This window comes from Orcinus orca, chromosome 10 (genome assembly GCF_937001465.1).
Source record: "Orcinus orca chromosome 10, mOrcOrc1.1, whole genome shotgun sequence".
In the NCBI taxonomy this organism is placed as follows: Eukaryota; Metazoa; Chordata; class Mammalia; order Artiodactyla; family Delphinidae; genus Orcinus; species Orcinus orca.
In genome coordinates, this window is record NC_064568.1 from 93,826,690 (window position 1) to 93,845,510 (window position 18,821).

At 43.1% G+C, this 18,821-nt stretch overlaps 1 long non-coding RNA gene across 1 annotated transcript in view; it reads left to right on the top strand.

Annotated features, from left to right (window-relative positions):
- The window catches only part of LOC125965690 (uncharacterized), a 94,023-nt gene extending 80,747 nt beyond the window's left edge, over positions 1–13,276 (top strand). Inside the window, exon 3 of the long non-coding RNA XR_007479922.1 lies at positions 13,174–13,276. This is a non-coding gene — a long non-coding RNA (uncharacterized LOC125965690). The remainder of the gene's footprint in view (positions 1–13,173) is intronic.
- The last annotated feature ends 5,545 nt before the right edge of the window (positions 13,277–18,821 follow it).

Consider the following 18,821-nt stretch of genomic DNA (forward strand, 5'->3'; position numbering starts at 1 on the left):
ATCTCTCCATCTATTTGTATCATCTTTAATTTCTTTTATCAGTGTCTTATAGTTTTCTGCATACAGGTTTTTGTCTCCTTAGGTGGGTTTATTCCTAGGTATTTTATTCTTCTTATTGCAGTGGTAAATGGGAGTGTTTCCCATTAATTTCTCTTTCAGATTTTTCATCATTAGTGTATAGGAATGCAAGAGATTTCTGCACACTAATTTTGTATTCTGCTACTTTACCAAATTTATTGATTACCTCTAGTAGTTTTCTGGTGGCATCTTTAGGATTCTCTATGTATAGAACCATGTCATCTGCAAACAGTGACAGGTTTACTTCTTCTTTTCCAATTTGGATTCCTTTATTTCTTTTTCTTCTCTGATTGCTGTGGCTAAAACTTCCAAAACTATGTTGAATAACAGTGGTGAGAGTGGGCAACCTTGTCCTGTTCCTGATCTTAGTGGAAATGGTTTCAGTTTTTCACCATTGAGAAAGATGTTGGCTGTGGGTTTGTCATACATGGCCTTTGTTATGTTGAGGTAAGTTCCATACTTTCTGGAGGGTTTTTATCAAAAACGGGTGTTGAATTTTGTGAAAAGCTTTTTCGGCATCTACTGAGATGATCATATTGTTTTTCTCCTTCAATTCGTTAATATTTTGTATCACATTGATTGATTTGCATATATTGAAGAATCCTTGCATTCCTGGGATAAATCCCACTTGATCGTGATGTATGATCCTTTTAATGTGTTGTTGGATTCTGTTTGCTAGTATTTTGTTGAGGATTTTTGCATCTATATTCATCCGTGATATTGGCCTATAGTTTTCTTTTTTGTGTGACATCTTTTTCTGGTTTTGGCATCAGGGTGATGGTGGCCTCGTAGAATGAGTTTGGGAGTGTTCCCCCCTCTGCTATAGTTTGGAAGAGTTTGAGAAGGATAGGTGTTAGCTCTTCTCTCAATGTTTGATAGAATTCACCTGTGAAGCCATCTGGGCCTGAGCTTTTGTTTGTTGGAAGATTTTTAATCACAGTTGGAAGATTTTTAATCACAGTTTGAATTTCAGTGCTTGTGACTGGTCTGTTTATATTTTCTATTTCTTCCTGATTCTGTCTCAGAAGGTTGTGCTTTTCTAAGAATGTGTCCATGTCTTCCAGGTTGTCCATTTTATTGGCGTATCGTTACTTGTAGTAATCTCTCATGATCCTTTGTATTTCTGCAGTGTCAGTTGTTACTTCTCCTTTTTCATTTCTACTTCTATTGATTTGAGTCTTTTTCCTTTTTCTCTTGATGAGTCTGGCTAATGGTTTATTAATTTTGTTTATCTTCTCCAAGAACGAGCTTTTAGTTTTATTCGTCTTTGCTATCATTTCCTTCATTTCTTTTTCATTTATTTCTGATCTGATCTTTATGTTTTCTTTCCTTCTGCTAACTTTGGTTTTATTTTGTTCTTCTTTCTCTAATTGTTTTAGGTGTAAGTTTAGGTTGTTTATTCAAGATGTTTCTTGTTTCTTGAGGTAGGATTGTATTGCTATAAATTCCCTCTTAGAAGTGCTTTTGCTGCAGCCCATAGGTTTTGGATCATTGTGTTTTCATTGTCATTTGTCTCTAGGTATTTTTTGATTTCCTCTTTGATTTCTTCAGTGATCTCTTGGTTATTTAGTAATGTACTGTTTAGCCTCCATACGTTTGTGTTTTTTACAGATTTTTTTCCTGTAATTGATATCTTGATAAGACTTCAATTTTTTTAAATTTACCAGGTCTTGATTTGTGACCCAAGATATGATCTATCCTGGAGAATGTTCCATGAGCACTTGAGAAGAAAGTGTATTCTGTTGTTTTTGGATGGAATGTCCTATAAATATCAGTTAATTCCATCTTGTTTAATATGTCATTTAAAGCTTGTGTTTCCTTATTTATTTTCATTTTGGATGATCTGTCCATTGGTGAAAGTGGGGTGTTAATGTCCCCTACTATTATTGTGTTACTGTTGATTTCCCCTTTTATGGCTGTTAACATTTGCCCTATGTGTTGAGGTGCTCCTATGTTGGGTGCGTAAATATTTACAATTGTTATATCTTCTTCTTGGATTGATCCCTTGATCATTGTGTAGTGTCCTTCGTTGTCTCTTGTAATAATCTTTATTTTAAAGGCTATTTTTTCTGATATGAGAATTGCTACTCCAGCTTTCTTTTGATTTCCATTTGCATGGAATATCTCTTTCCATCCCCTCATTTGCAGTCTGTATGTGTCCCTAGGTCTGAAGCAGGTCTCTTGTAGACAGCATATATGCAGATCTTGTTTTTGTATCCATTCAGCCAGTCTATGTCTTTTGGTTGGAGCATTTAATCCATTTACTTTTAAGGTAATTATCAATATGTATGTTCCTATTACCATTTTCTTAATTTTTTTGGGTTTGTTTTTGTAGGTCTTTTCCTCCTCTTGTATTTCTTGCCTAGAGAAGTTCCTTTAGCATTTGTTGTAAAGCTGGTTTGGTGGTGCTGAATTCTCTTAGCTTTTGCTTGTCTGTAAAGGTTTCAATTTCTCCGTCGAATCTGAATGAGATCCTTGCTGGGTAGAGTAATCTTGGTTGTAGGTTTTTCCCTTTCATCACTTTAAATATGTCCTGCCACTCACTTCTGGCTTGCAGAGTTTCTGCTGAAAGATCAGCTGTTAACTTTATGGGGATTCCGTTGTATGTTATTTGTTGCTTTTCCCTTGCTGCTTTTAATATTTTTTTTTGTATTTAAGTTTTGATAGTTTGATTAATATGTGTCTTGGCATGTTTCTCCTTGGATTTATCCTGTATGGGACTCTCTGCGCTTCCTGGACTTGATTGACTATTTCCTTTCCCATATTAGGGAAGTTTTCAACTTCCCTAATAGTTTTCAACATATTTTCTCAGTCCCTTTCTTTTTCTCTTCCTCTTCTTGGACCCGTATAATTAGAATGTTGGTGCATTTAATGTTGTCCCAGAGGTCTCTGAGACTATCTTCAAATGTTTTCTTTCTTTTTTCTTTATTATGCCCTGTGGTAGTTATTTCCACTATTTTATCTTCCAGATCACTTATCTGTTCTTCTGCCTCAGTTTTTCTGGTATTGATTCCTTCTAGAGAATTTTTAATATTATTTATTTTATTGTTCATCATTGTTTGTTTGCTCTTTGGTTCTTCTAGGGCCTCATTAAACGTTTCTTGTATTTTCTCTATTCTGTTTCCTAGATTTTGGATCATCTTTACTATCATTACTCTGAATTCTTTTTCAGGTAGACTGCCTATTTCCTCTTCATTTCTTTGGTCTGGTGGGTTTTTACCTTGCTCCTTCATCTGTTGTGTATTTCTCTGTCTTCTCATTTTGCTTAACGTACTCTGTTTAGGGTCTCCGTTTCACAGGCTGCAGGTTCATAGTTCCCGTTGTTTTTGGTGTCTGTCCCCCGTGGGTAAGGTTGGTTCAGTGAGTTGTGTAGGCTTCCTGGTGGAGAGCACTGGTGCCTGTGGTCTGGTGGATGAGGCTGGATCTCTCTGGTGGGCAGGTCCACGTCTGGTGGTGTGTTCTGGGGTGTCTGTGAACTTATTATGATTTTAGGCAGCCTCTCTGCTAATAGGTGGGGCTGTGTTCCTGTCTTGCTAGTTGTTTGGCATGGGGTGTCCAGCACTGGAGCTTGCTCGTTGTTGAGTGGAGCTGTCTTAGCATTGAGATAAGAGATAGGAGAGCTCTTGCTGATTGATATTACGAGTGGCTGGGAGGTCTCTGGTAGACCAATGTCCTGAACATGGCTCTCCCACCTCAGAGGCTCAGGCCTGACACCTGGCCGGAGCACCAAGACCCTGTCAGCCACATGGCCCAAGTCTGTAGTTGCCCCCAAAGTCCACTGCCTCATTTTTGTGATGGTTCATTGTCTATTCAGATATTCCACAGATGCAAGGTACATCAAGTTGATTGTGGAGATTTAATCTGCTGCTTCTGAGGCTCACAGAGAAATTTCCCTTTCTCTTCTTTGTTCACACAGCTCCTGGGGTTCAGCCTTGTGTTTGGCCCCGGCTCTGCTTGTAGGTCGCCCTCTGGTGTCTGTTCTTCACCCAGACAGGAGGGTGTTAAACGAGCGGCTGATTCTGGGGCTCTGGCTCACTCAGGCTGGGGGAGGGACGGGTACGGAGTGCGGGCGAGCCTGCGGCAGCAGAGGCTGGCATGACGTTACAACAGCCTGATGTGCGTGGTTTGTTCTTCCAGGGAAGTTGTCCCTGGATCCCGGGACCCTGGCAGTGGCGGGCTGCACAGGCTCCCAGAGGAGAGGTGTGGATAGTGACCTGTGCTCGCACACAGGCTTCTTGGTGGCGGCAGCAGCAGCCTTAGCATTTCATGCCCGTCTCTGGTGTCCGTGCTGATAGCCGTGGCGCACGCCTGTCTCTGGAGCTTGTTTAGGCAGTGCTCTGAATCCACTCTCCTCATGCACCACAAAACAATGGTCTCTTGACTCCTAGGCAGGTCCAGACTTTTCCCGGACTCCCTCCCAGTTAGCTGTGGCACACTAGCCTCCATCAGGCTGTGTTCACACAACCAACCCCAGTCCTCTCCCTGGGATCTGACCTCTGAAGCCCTAGCCTCAGCTCCCAGCCCGCTTTGCCACGTTTTAATCAGGTTTTTATTTGTTGTTGTTGAGTTGTAGGAGTTTTTTATATATTCTGGATATTAACCCCTTATCAGAAATATGATTTACATTTTCTCCCATTTTATAGTTGTCTTTTCACTCTGATTGTGTCCTTGATGCATATAAGTTATCAACTTTGATGTACATGCATTTCTTTTAAAGAGGAAAAAATTAACATATGTTACATATCTATATATCTATATATCTATCTCTCTCTATATATATACATTTCCAATCAAAGATACACTGACTACACACATACACACCCAGACACACAATTCTAGTTTAAGATAGGCTGACATAAGAAACTTCAGTGCTAGTCTTTCTAAGATATTTCTGAAATATCTTTTAACCATAAATGATCAATTCTTAGGATTATATTCACCATAGGATATATATCAATGAGTGTTATGCTTTCAAAGAGGAAATTCCAGGAAACTAGGAGAAGCCCAACCATTTTTCCAAATTCCTTCCCTTATACACAGTTGGCAGCTTCACCCTTAAGCTCAAGACATAATTCCCAGTTAATATGAAAACGTACCCAGAAGGTCTAATACTTGAGTGCCGTTCTCAATCAGCATAAATGAGGCACTGAAGAGTAGGTTCTTTTCACGAGGTAGAAGGAAGGAAGCAGGGCATGAACAACCAAGGAGTTGAGGAAGAACTGAAATACAAGGCCATTAGGATGAAAACTGAGAGTAAGAGCTCCTACTTACATGGTAGTTACAGCATGCCAGGCCTTGTTCTGCATGCCTAGTGTGCATTAACTTGAGATACATACGAGTGTTTCTATTTTATAAATGAGAAAATGGAGACATGAGATTAAGGAACTTGTGTAAGTTCCCACAGGTAATAAGTGGCTGAGCCAGGCTTCAGAGGGATCTAGCATGAGCGAGTGTAATCATTATGCTCCCAAATGCACCTGACCCCTCCTGGATGCAGCCCTTGTGCCTCCCCAGCCGCTCACTGGAGGCGCCTCTAGAGCTGGGATGTAGTTCTCTCAGAAATGATCTCATACACACAAACGGAAAGCATCCGAACCAAGATACTTAGGCCATCCTTTAAGTAACAGTTAATCCACCTACTGCCTTCGTTTCCTGGGGCCAGATTTCCCCCGTATCATTCTACCTCTATTTGATTATATCATAGGAGGTTACCTGCGGAGGCCCTGATTTAAGTGCCTAGAGAAAGCTGACTGTACTGAGTGCCCATGAGGCGCGAGACACACACATTACTACTCATGTCATCCTCCCAACCTCCCTGCAAGGCCTTCCTTTACCTTCACAGGGAAGGAAAATGAGGCTCGGGAACAATAAAAGACTTATCCCGAATCTCACAGTCAGTGGATGGAGGGAGCAGGATTGCAGCTCAAAACCGCGACCTGCTGCCTCCCCACCTCCACGCCGGGGGCTCTGAGGACCTCTCCCAGGGTCTCATCTGCTGAAGGGCAGCCCAGCATGCTCTCCCTGATGTAGACCTTTGGAACCTCAGCCACCCAAAGGCTAAACACCCCTCGTCCTTGTTACCCCTCTCGCTAGGCTCTGTACTCATCTTCAGAGCCGACTTTGTGGACTTCCTCCCCGCGGGTGCTCAGGGCTCTTGCTGTCAGAGACGGATGTGTGTCTCACACGGAAGCTGGCATCACAACACAACCTGCTTCCCTGTGATCCAGCTCCAGGTGCAACCTCCACCCTCACTTCTCCTCACTCCCTGACTCCACAGGTGGGTCTGCTGGTACATGTCCTCCACTGCTACACACACACCCACCACATACATATCAGTGACACACATGTAAACACACACTTCTCACATACTACACATACATACCCTCACCATACATACACACGCCACACACCACACACACACACACACACACTCACTTATACCTTTATACCTCAGGGACACACAGACCTCATACACTACAGATACATCCCCCCTCACACACACATACATCTCATACCACACACACTTCATAACCACACACAAATCACAAACACACACCTATCTATACCTCATACACAAACCCACATATACACCTCAGACACACACATAAACATATACACATATACCTCACATACTACACACACACACACACACATACACACACACACACACACACACACACACACACACACACCCCTCACAAACCCACCCCACATATATGTAGGACAGGAAAAAAAATTTTTTGTCTGTACTCTTAGGTTCCAGGGCTGGGATCTATGAATTAAACTGACAAAAGACAGGTTAACAAGAGAACTGGTTTATTACATATGTATACAGTGACCTTCATAGAAAAATAGTGAAGCAGTTAGACCCAAGGGCTTTATATATCACTTTAACAAAGAGCAATAAATTGTGTAGAAGTGACAAGACAAAGGGAAAGGGGTTTAGACTTTAGGGGCAGTGAATTGTGGGAAGGTAAATAAGCGGGGAAAACTAATAAAATGGGGAAGATAAGGGTTAGTTAGTAAGGTTCTGTTTATGAGACTCATCTCAGTGTTGTTTCCATGATAAGCTTCACTCTCCCTTCCTGGGATGGGAGAGGGGAGGGGAGACCCCTTCACGAAGGGGATTTTATGCTATGCTTTCAGGTAGAGAGGAGGAGGGCAGAGAGTTTTTCCTGTGGCTCCTTCTTCTCAGTCGCCTTTAGCTCAAAATAATTCGTATGCCACATGGGGTAATATATTCTGATCCCCTTTGTATACATTTCAAAGACACACATGTAAACATGCACATGTGCCTCACATACTGCACACACATACAGTCAGCCCTCCATATCCATGGGTTCCACATCCACGGATTCAACCAACCACAGATCAAAAATATTTGGGGAAAAAAAAATTCTAGAAAGTTCCAAAAAGCAAAACTTAAATTTGCCACACACTGGCAACACTTTACATAGTATTTACATTGTATTTACAACTATTTAAATAGCATTTACATTGCGTTAGGTATCGTAAGTAATCTGGAGATGAGTATACTGGAGGATGTATGTAGGTTATATGCAAATACTGTGTCATTTTATGTAAGGGAGCTGAACATCCTTGGATTTGGGTATCCATGGTGGGAATCAATCCCCTGAGGATGCCGAGGGATAACTGTACATGCCCACCTCATACACTCAGACATCTCCCACCACACACACCACACCACACTCAAACACACACACACAGCCCTGTACTTCACATGTTATACACACACCCTGCACGTACACCTCAGAGACACACACATAAAACTATATACATATACCGCACATACTAAACACACACACACACATACCTCACACAGCTCACACACATCTATACCTCACGTGCTGCACACACACCACACACCGTATGCACGCTCCGCCCACTCACTCTCCCTTCATCCTATGAGATCTGCCTCCCTCGTGAAGCCTGTCCTGATACCACCAGCACAAGTCTAAACCAGGAGACTCTCTAGGGGTCCCATGCCCGGCCCATCATCTCCTCATTGTTGGTGTCTGTCTTCTCCAGCAGAAGATTGGCTTCTGGTGGCTCGAGCCTGTGTCTGATCCACATTTCCACCACCCACCCCTGCACCAGGCATAGCACCCAGCACTTCAGAATCTCAGCAGATATTTCTGGGATGAAAATTTGCTAGCAATTCCTGTGATAAAGAGCCCACTGGATTAGTAAGACAGCATAGCCTACTAATTCCAGACTGTTTGGGTCCAAATACTAATCATTATAAGCTGATGCTTAACCTCAGAACAGTTTGCTAATCTGTGAATTGGAGAAGATGTCAACAGCAACTAGCTCTCGCTGGCTGGCTGGGAAGATTCAGAGAGGTTTTACACTTAGGTAGTACTACGTACATTACTTCTAAACAAATAACGTTATCAGTCATTACACTGGGGATGTAAAGCCACACAGCTCCGTTAGATAAAGCCAACCCCGATATCTGGTCTAACCAGGCAAGATGCCGATTCTGCCACCTTCCTGGGCCCCTCTCTTATCTCAAGCAGACAGGTGTTGCAAGCACAACGGATTCGAGAAAAGTGACTCTCAATCAGGTCTAACTAGGCTGGGCATCTCTGATCCCAGGTATATTAATAAACAGATCTGCCATCTAGCTCAGATCCCCCAAAACATGGGTGTTCCTGTTTATAGATGTAGTCTTTTTTCTAAATCCATGCCAGTGCCCGGTTAGTATTTCTGACAGACTGGTTCTTTCTATTAGGTGACTTTCTGAATAAATGAAAAACATTTCCGTGTGGTCTGCCTGTCACAATTTTTTTTTCTATTCTTTAATTGGTAACACTTTCTGACCTCTCCAACTCCTGTTTGTTTCCTAGCAAGGTGAAGATTTTATTTCTTCCCTATTAAAATTTCCTTTTGAGTCGAAATGGGTATATTGGAAAAAAAAAAATCTAGCTAAGGGAAAGGGTAAGAGCAGAAAAACATACAATTCTGTGAGTTAAAATAAGAGTGGTTCAGGTCTGTCAAGATGCCGGCAGGAGCTGGGCTGGGTTGGCAGTCCCGACAGCCCTCCCACTGGGTCTGCACAGACCTCCTCATGGGACGTCTGCCTCCTCTGAGACCAGTGTCCAAAACCCCCATGTGGCAATTCCATCCACTGCAAATGCTGCATATTACAGTGCATTAGAGAAATGGAGAAATGTCACGATTTTGTTGCTGAAAGACTAGGTGGGAACAGGGGCGGGGAGGCCAGTATGAGTACAGTTCCACTTTAACTCACTGGAAGTAGATTTCATGCCGCTTCCTTCTCCTGACGTGCTGCCTTGGCGTTTCAGGCCACCCTGGGCACAGCTCATCACCCCTGATTCAACGACATTGCTCGCTAGTTCACTGAACCTGAAGGATTGGCCTGAGAAAAATTGGCGGTGGGTGGGATTATTTCTGGGGGCCACTTATATTCCATCGAGGTTACAAAGCCACCAGGAAAGCTGCCTGGGGCTCAGGTGCCCCCTGGTTGATGCTTCCAGAGGTGCTCTGCACATATCAGACACTTGGATTGCTGTACTTTGTGAAATGCTTTAACACAAAGAACAAGGTATGCTGAGCACCAAGGATGACGCTGTGGCAGATCTCATAGCAGCTGACATCATCCAGATCTTTCAGACAGGGGAGCTGAGTTATAGGCTGGTTTAGGTCACTGCCCAGGTTAGTTAGTCAACCATGTATCCATCAGACTCCTATGTGACTGTGGTAGTCTGCAAGGGCTGCTGTAACAAGTTAGCACGAACTGGGTGGCTTAAAACAACAGACATTTATTCTCTCAGAGTTCTGGAGGCCAGAGGTCTGAAATCAAGGTATCAGCTGGGTGGGTTGCTGGGATCCCCAGCAAGGGCTCCGAGGGAAGATCTGGCCAGGTCTCTCTCCTAGCTTCTGTGAAATAAAAAATGTTGCCTGCTGTATCAGTAAACAAAGGCTGTTGCAGCCACCAAGTCACTACAGGCACCCCGGATGGTGAGCCCTGAGGGGACTCAGGATGGAGAAAAGCAGGATACTGGCCCTGGATAGTTAAGGTGCATTTCAAAGGAATGATTTCCAAGCGCCCAGGTTCTTGCATCTTCCCCATACATATTAAAGTGTTAAAATCATTAACTTGAGGGCTTCCCTGGTAGCACAGTGGTTGAGAGTCTGCCTGCCGATGCAGGGGACGCGGGTTCCTGCCCCAGTCCGGGAAGATCCCACATGCTGCGGAGCGGCTGGGTCCGTGAGGCATGGCCGTTGAGCCTGCGCGTCCGGAGCGTGTGCTCCGCAAAGGGAGAGGCCACAACAGTGAGAGGCCCGCGTACCGCAAAAAAAAAAAAAAAAAAAAAAAAAAAAAAAAAATTAACTTGAGATATCTGGTTTTCTTTAATTAACAGTAATCTTTTGAAGTTCCGACTCCCTGATCTTTGTTGCAAAAACTCTTAGATATCCTGGCTCCTCCCTGACCTCTTCGGAGCCTCTCTCAGAGCTATCTGAGAGGCTGCATCCCAGGCTTAAGCCCTCCACTTTGTCCGCCAAATAAAACATAATTCTCAACTTTTATGTTGTGCATTTTTTCCGTCCACACTTCCGGTGGTCGCCAGCAGTCCCTGGTGTTACTCAGCTTTAGCAGCAGAGCTACAGTGTTCCGTCTTCACATGGCGTGTCTTCCCGGGGTGTATCCCCTGTGTGTGTCCCAATTTCCCTCCTTTTGCGAGGACACCAGCCACTGCATTTAGGGCTCACCTTAAGGCTTTTCCTGGTCACCTTCCCATAACCAGCCTCCTCCACACTCCTCTCTCTTTCATCTTTAGCCAAAGGTGGTATTTCAGCCTAAATTCTAAGCCACCTCTGAGAGTTAATCACTATTCTCTGGGTATCTCCCATGTATACAGAAAGTATACATGATAATAAACTTTTGTTGGTTTATTCTCTTGTGAATCTGTTTTGGTTACAGGATCCCCACCTAAGAACTTAGAAGGACTGAGGGAAACCCATATTTTCCTCCCCTACAACCTCATCTTAAATGAATTAATAGATTCTACAAAGACCTTGTTTCTAAATAAGGTCATATTCACAGATTCCAGACCGGCATGAATTTTGGAGGACACTGTGCAACCTACAGTAACCTTAACCCCATTTGCCCTTTTCCAGCCTCAGTTTCTTTATCTGTACCTCAAAGAGTTCCTGGGAGGATGAAGTGAGAAGACCCATAAAAAGGGCTTTGCCCTGGCTTAGGCAGTCAGTGGATGTTGGTTACGCCTGTTGCTAACACGTCCTCATCAACACTATTGTTACTGAACCAGGATCACTTATGCCCGACGTGCAGCAAGCCAAAACACTGAGACACCAAGGTTTGCATCCAAGAGAGGGTTTATTCTCAAGGCAGCCAAGCAAAGACATGAGAGAACAAACCTCAAATCCACTTCCCCAAAGGTGAAGGGCTCAGAGTCTTCATGGGATAAAGAATAAGCACGGCGGTCCGGTCTGAGGCATGGGGACAGGGGGAGTGGAGTGTGGGGAAAGGTGATTGGAAAAGGTGAGGTAATCGTTGTTCTGAGCAGGCGTAATGAGCTACAGGTCTTCCCATGTTCAAAAGGTCACCAAGTGGACAAGTGGACACTTGCACATGCCCAGTTGAAGGGTCGTGGTCCTCTCTAGTCTTAACCAGCTCAGCTCAAACTAGACACAGCTGACTCCAAGTTCCTGGAAAACACCTCAAACACCTCATTGTTAAGGCTTCTTGCCACTGGGAGGACATGCAAACCTTCTGTGGCAACAATTAAAACGACCTTGATTAGTGAAGGCAGGTTACAGGTGAAATGGATTTAACTAATGATTACCCACGGTTTCACCATCCTCAGCATCACCACCTTCATCTTCTTCAGCCACTGGGGTTACAGGAGCTGTGAGAGACACAAAGAACAGCACACAGCCTCTGCTCTCAGGGGGCCTACGGTTCTAGCTGAGGATGGTACTCTAGCATGCCTAAAATGCTAGAGTGCTAAGCTGTACGGTGCCAACTAGAACGGCCAAGGAAGAGGATGCCAGAGTGGAAGTGGTCTGAATGGACAGCACAGAAGATGCCCCACGCGAGTGAGCTTTTAAAGGCATCTCAGGGGCAACCTGGGCCCCTACAGAGCCACGACCCACTGCCTGCAAGGAGCACCTCTTCATTCCTACACCACGGAAACAAGTCAAAGGCACAAAGTCACATGGTTGGTGGCAGCCACATGCCTTATTACTGAGGGAGTCTGGACTCCTGATTCTGAGAGGCATTCACTTCTCCCTTGGAGAAGTACATTTCTGACTGAAATAACATTGTCTGCAATTTTGGTGAAAATTCTTTGAGATTTGGGGTTCACGGGGGCTCCCAGGGGACCTCCTTTACTTACCTTAAAGCTTCAAAGAACATCAATCCCACAATGGGTGGGACTCATCCTACTGTTTACTGAAAAGAAAAATTCACAACCCTGAAGTTGAGAATTATGTTCTATTTGGTGGTCTTTCTGAGGACTTCAGCCCAGGAGGTAGCCTTGCAGGTAGCTCTGAGGGACTAAGAAGAGGTGAGGGAGGAGCAGGGTAAATAGGAGTTTCTGCCACAAAAACCAGGGAGTCAGGACATCAGAAGATGACTGTTGAAGAAATCAGACATCTCAAGTTAATGTATAGGAAGGTGCAAGAGTCTGGGCTCATTGAAATCATTCCTTTGGTAGGCACCTTAACTATTGAGGGGCAGTATCCTGCTTTTCTCCATCCTGAATCCCCTCAGGGTGCACAGTTGGGCGGCTGCAGTGGCTGAGGGCTTGAGGGCTGCAACATCCTTTGTTGACTGATGCGGCAGGAGACGTTTTTGGTCCACACCTTCTAAATTTGCAATACCTGTGCAATACTAGCTGTGATGGGAAACCTGTAAAACTTGTTATCAGAATGCTTCTCCCACCACTGGAAAGCCTGAGCCGTTGTTGAGGAGCTCAGCAATACAAAAGGCCAAGGGTCAAGAATATGTATTGCTAAAACCACACTTTGGAGCACTCAGCGGTTCTTGAATTAACAGTGCAATTGGCCCTTCCTCTGCTCTAGCCCTTCCATCTGGAGAGACCTTGGAAAACCAGCGCCATTGTCAATCCTTGAGCGTATGCTTCTGAAGTGTTCTGCTGAGGCAATTGTCTTTCTTTCATCTGCCGAGGGTCTTGCCTTTCATGTGAGTATCACAAATAAGATGAATCCTGTTCGTCAGTAAGGGCTAGAAGGCAAAATTATTCCTCTAGTAATGGATTCCCTGGGCTGAAATAATCTGATTGGCTTTCTTTGATATGAAATGAGAGATAAATTGATTCATGTAAATGTGTTTCCCTTTGAAGAGTACTCCGATGCACTGAGTTGGGGCAGAACATGATACATTCGGTGGTGGTGTAGCAGAAGGTTATATCCTTAAAAGTCAGATGTGAGTTGGCCATTGGGACTTCACAATACAAAAGGGGGCTGGGTTCATAGAGCAGGTCACCAAAGCTTTCATACATCCAGTGCATCTTTATTGAACCTAATAATCTAGCCCAAATTCTTGGTCCTCTAAGAAGAGGTCAAATGTATAATGATAATATTGCCAGAATTTTCTAGAAGGGTTCAGGTATTAACTCCTTGCTACTGAATGGCCAGGTCATAGATCCTGATGTTCACCTTGAAAACATGGCTGCTGTAATCTTTTGGTATGATGAGGAGGCTGAAGAGATGCGGAGGAGGGAGGTGCAGAGGAAGCCCTTGACAGTTCTTTAAAAAGATAAAGGACCTCCTCCTACCTTATCTTCTGTACCTTTCTCTTACTTCCTGGTAAAAAACAATCATTGCAACAATGATGACTGTGATAGCACCAGTAATAATAACATTGAGGGTGACAGCTAACAGTTTGATATGTGTCAGGCACTGTGCTAACTGCGATACAGATATCTTCCCATTTGACCCTGCCAACAATGTAATGAAGTCATTACAGCACTGTTATTGCCCCCATTTTACAGATGAAGAACTGAGGCTAAAGGTCACACAGCTGGAATTCAACCTCAGCAGTCAGTTCAGGGACTCACACCCTTCAAAAGCATTCCTTGCCTTTTGCATTCTTCTCATGCTGTTGAATCTCTTAAAATGTCTGGACAGAAAGTGTTAAACGCAGTCTGTGGGAGAAGCTGGCAGAGGCCAGGACCCCTGCAGGTGGAGTTAAGTGTTATGCTACAGAGGTTGATGATAGGCAAGAGGTCACCTTCTGGGCGGGTAGGTGATGTCAGAGTACGGAGAGAGAAGAGGGCAACAACCAGAACGAGCTCTTTAAGAGATTCAGAAAGGCAGGAAACACCAGAGACCTCTGTCCACCAACAGGGAAGATCAGCCTCTGGACAAAGATTCAGAGACAGTCCCTGATCTTTGTGAGTGCAGACCCTTCTGGAAAGCCAAATGCTAGCAGTGGGCCAAGGTCTAAGTCAGACCACAGAACTCAGGGATCACTGCTGAGTCTCCTCATTATTGGACCAGAGGGCCTTGTATCGCAGCTGAATATGGGCTACCCAGGGCCTGCTTCCCGAACTTCTCCCCTGCCTTCTTGGTGAACTTACGGATTCGCGAGACCTGCCCCAAACGAGGGCAGCCTGGGAATCTGTGTTTTTACAAGCATCCAGATGATCTTTGTGATCAAAGAAGTTTAGAAAACATTGAAGGAGATTATTTAGAGACTGGGGGCCACACCTGCAAGTAGAGGTGAGGAAGGCTTAGCTGTGGGGAGAGGAGAGCATGGGATCAGGAAGCTAGACAGGAAATCATATTTTAGGATCACCAAGTATCCCAGTTTGCCTGGGCCTGGGAGGATTCCTGGGACATGGGGCTTTCAGTTTTAAATCTGGGACAGTTCCAGGAAAGCCCCGTTTTTAACATAAAGCCACATCCCTTCTTGCCATGGGCCTCACATGACCCCGGAATTCTAAAACTATCTATTTTCCTTTCCCAATAGAATCCAGCTTCCCTGGGCTTTAGAAGGAAAGCCTTGCTGAATAAAGAATTGCACATTAAATTATGGCCTCTCAGAAGTATTTGCCTTTTTTAAAAAGGGGGACTATAATTTATTTTGCCTCCTGCATTGCCTTTGCAGCTGAAATTACAGAGTATCTTCAAAAATCAACAGTAAAACTTATAGCTGCATTTCAGAAAAATGATACAAGAACCTACTCTGCAATTTCTTTTAAGTTTGCTAGAGAAAATAAAAATTTACACTTCTCTCTCAAAACTAGTGTACTTTCCACTCATCATAGTTAGATATGAATTCTTACTGTCCTTTCAAAACAATTTTCATCTCTTTCCTTTCCCTAAATTTAGTACTATGACTTTAAGAAAAAATCTTTCCACACATATCTCAAGTCATTTGCTTGGGACTTGCTAGGACAAATTAGAAAAGCAAGGTGGATAATTAAACCAAATATTGTATGGAGAGTTAATCCAAATTCAAGAGCAGAGTGGGGCTTTACAGAAAAATAATTATAATAAAATACAAACAGGGTAATGGAATGACCCAAACCTCTGAGTTGACATTTGCTGGGTGCGTGCCTCACACAGGCCGCTGAGGAAGGCATGTCAGACATGACTTTTCCCAGAGCCACCAAGTCCCCAGAACAGAAAGATAAGTTGACTGGGAAGGGACCCTGAGCCCTGAGTCCAGTTATAAGAGAGAGAAAAAGAGTCCTTCTCCCTCCTTCTATCACTGTTGCTGAAGTTTAGTGCAGGGTGGAAAAAGGGCGGTAGCCCCAGAAGGGAGACAGGAACAGCATAGTGATTTCCCTGCAGACTCCACCTTCACGCTGCCTACATTTAAATCCCCGCTCTGACCCATGTTAGCTGTGTGACCTTGGGCAAGCTACTCAACCTTCCTTTGCCTGAGGTGAAATAGTAATCGCATATACCTTGCAAGGTGGTTGTGAGGAGAATTCGTAAGCTAATACATATAAAGCACTTAGAACAAGACCTGCCATTTAATCAGTGCTCTGTAAGAGTCTGCTTATATTAAGAAGGACAACGGTAACAAGTAGTAAATAAGCCATAGAGGTAATGCACAGTATAATGAATATAGACAATAATATATTGCTATCATTATGTAATGTGACAAATATCACTACATTGGCAATCATATTACAATATATAAGTGTATTAAAGTAACACCCTGTATACCTTAAACTTATACCGTGCTGCATGTCAGATTTATTCAGTTAAAACAAAAAAAAAGAAGAATGGTAGAAATCTCCACATCTATATCTTGAGCATATTGGTTAATTTTAAAAATTGCTCTGCAGCAGAAGCTGCACAACAGGGCCAGATGCAATCTGCCGAGTTGTTCTGCTGAGTACCCAGGGTAGTGGCTGTCTGAATAAATTGCCAAATTTTGAAAGATCAGAAACTCTCACGTAAAAATCTATGTTTCCAGCTGTTTTTGAAAAATAGAAGGATCGGGCCACGCTGGGCTTACATCTGCACGGCCATCATCAGCCGGGGCTGAGTGGGGTCAGCTATTAAATGGAAGATGTGCTCACTGACTTGTCAGGGACCGGACACACCCTGCTTCACTGTAGGCAACTGAACTTGTAATACTTATTCTAAGGCAGGGATCAGCAAGCCATGGGCCAAATCCAGCCCGCCAACTGGTTTTGTAAATAAAGTTTTATTGGAATATAGCTACAATCATTCATTTACATATTGCCTATGGCTGTTTTCATGTTATGGCAGAGTTGAATAGTTGGAACAGAAACGGCATGGCTCACGAAGCCTAAAAATATTTACTCTATAGCCCTCTATGGAAAAAGTTTGCTAAATCCCATTTCTAAGGTATTATCCTTCTGTAGAGAGTTTGCTCAAAGATGGCTTACTTTTATATTTTAGAAAATATATAGTTTATTCAAAATTTGAAAATGCACTATTATTGTTTAGAGGGAGAGTGGATTAATCAGAGACCCATTATCTTGAATCACAGAAAAGCTGAAACACCTGGAAGCTTGATCCAAGTGACTGTAGTTTCCTGTCTTCCCCTGGTGGCACTGTACCTAAACTGCAGGAACAATTCTTAAACTACAAGATAAAGATGAGACAGTATAGCCTTTATGACACCATCTTTAAGAACAGACACTTAAATTTTGTTATCAATTATAGACATCTTTTCCTAGAGCATCAAATGAAATGGCCATTTCCTCTTGCTTCAATTGAATGACTTGAATCAAAGGCAGACCCCAAATATTGAACTCCCCTCTTATTACAGTTTTATTTGTTTACTTTCTTTTTAAGGAACAAAATGAGTCTCACTAATGATCTCTAAATTCTCTTCAACTCTAACATTCTGTGATTCTGTGATCCAAAAATTAGGAGCTACCACTGTTGCGTGTTTGTCATGTACCAGCTACGGCACCAAGCACCTGGCATACATTAGCTCATTCAGTCTCCTCAGGTTCCTCATCAGGAAAACAGGGATAACCGCAGTACCTCCCTCGTCAGTGAGGATTAAAGGAAGTAACAGGTAAAGCACTTACAGGACAGCCTGACCTGTAGGAAGTGTCAGTAAAGTCTAGTATTATTTTTATTCCTGACCACTCAAAACTCAATACATGACCTCACTAAGGTCTGCCCTTTCTTGAGAGTTCTATGCTCTAAAAATTTCTTGACTCCATCCCATCTTAAGTGTCTCCTCTTTCCTCATGGCTCTCTGGAGTGATCAAAATAACCTGAGTTTTAGCTCTCAGCCACTGTTACTGTGTATTCATGATCTGAATATTTATTCAAGTAGTTTTTGAAGGGAAGTATTTCCCACAGAGCATTCAGCATTCTGAATTCAGTAGTGGGTTCAGAAGCCAATTATGTTGTATATCCCCCAAAACTCGTTTTCTAAGCCAACTCTTCAGTGTCTTTCATTATAACTTGCATTTGTCCATCTTGAACTAAAATGCCACATGATGTGATAATTAAAACTTCACATCTGCAGCTTTCTGCAATTACAATAAGCCAAACTTATTTGTGTATAATTAAACCAGTCTCAGGCATATTAGGAACACATGTTTACCGATTAGGACTGTAACACGGTAAGCCAAGTCTGTAGCATTTGTCTTATTCTTTCCAGGAGGGGAGATATTTCATAAACTCACGGACAGTTTTTAAGTGGCCCAGATAAGTTCCCAGAAGCTTTTGTCAGTCCCACGTCTGCTCTTTGCTTTAGGATAATCATTTATACCTTTCCTTCCCAACTTTTTCTGTACAATGAAATCACCTGGAGAACTTTGCAAATGCTAATGCCTTGGTTACACCCCACAGCTTCTGATTTAATGGGTCTGGGTACAGCCTGGGCATCAAAATTTTTAAAGCTCCTCTTGTGATTCTAATTGCAAAAAAATTTGAGAACCCCTGATCTAGACCATTATCAAATGAACACAGTTGTTTAATTGGTCATAGTTTCATTCTTTTATATATGTAGTGCACCTTGACCCCTACAGATTTAGAAAATGCCTCAAATTTTTCAACATTCTTAAGCTGTGTACCAAGTCATGTACAGGGAGCTCTGCATTTCTAGAACGTTCTGTGCTCTGGTATATTTTGGAGTGTTGCATAATTACACAACTCAATAATGGGTAAAGAAATACTCTTCTAGACATTAATAGGGGTTACAAGAAAGAAAGAGGTTCAGAACCACAGAAATAAATAAAATTAAATAGTTCTTTACT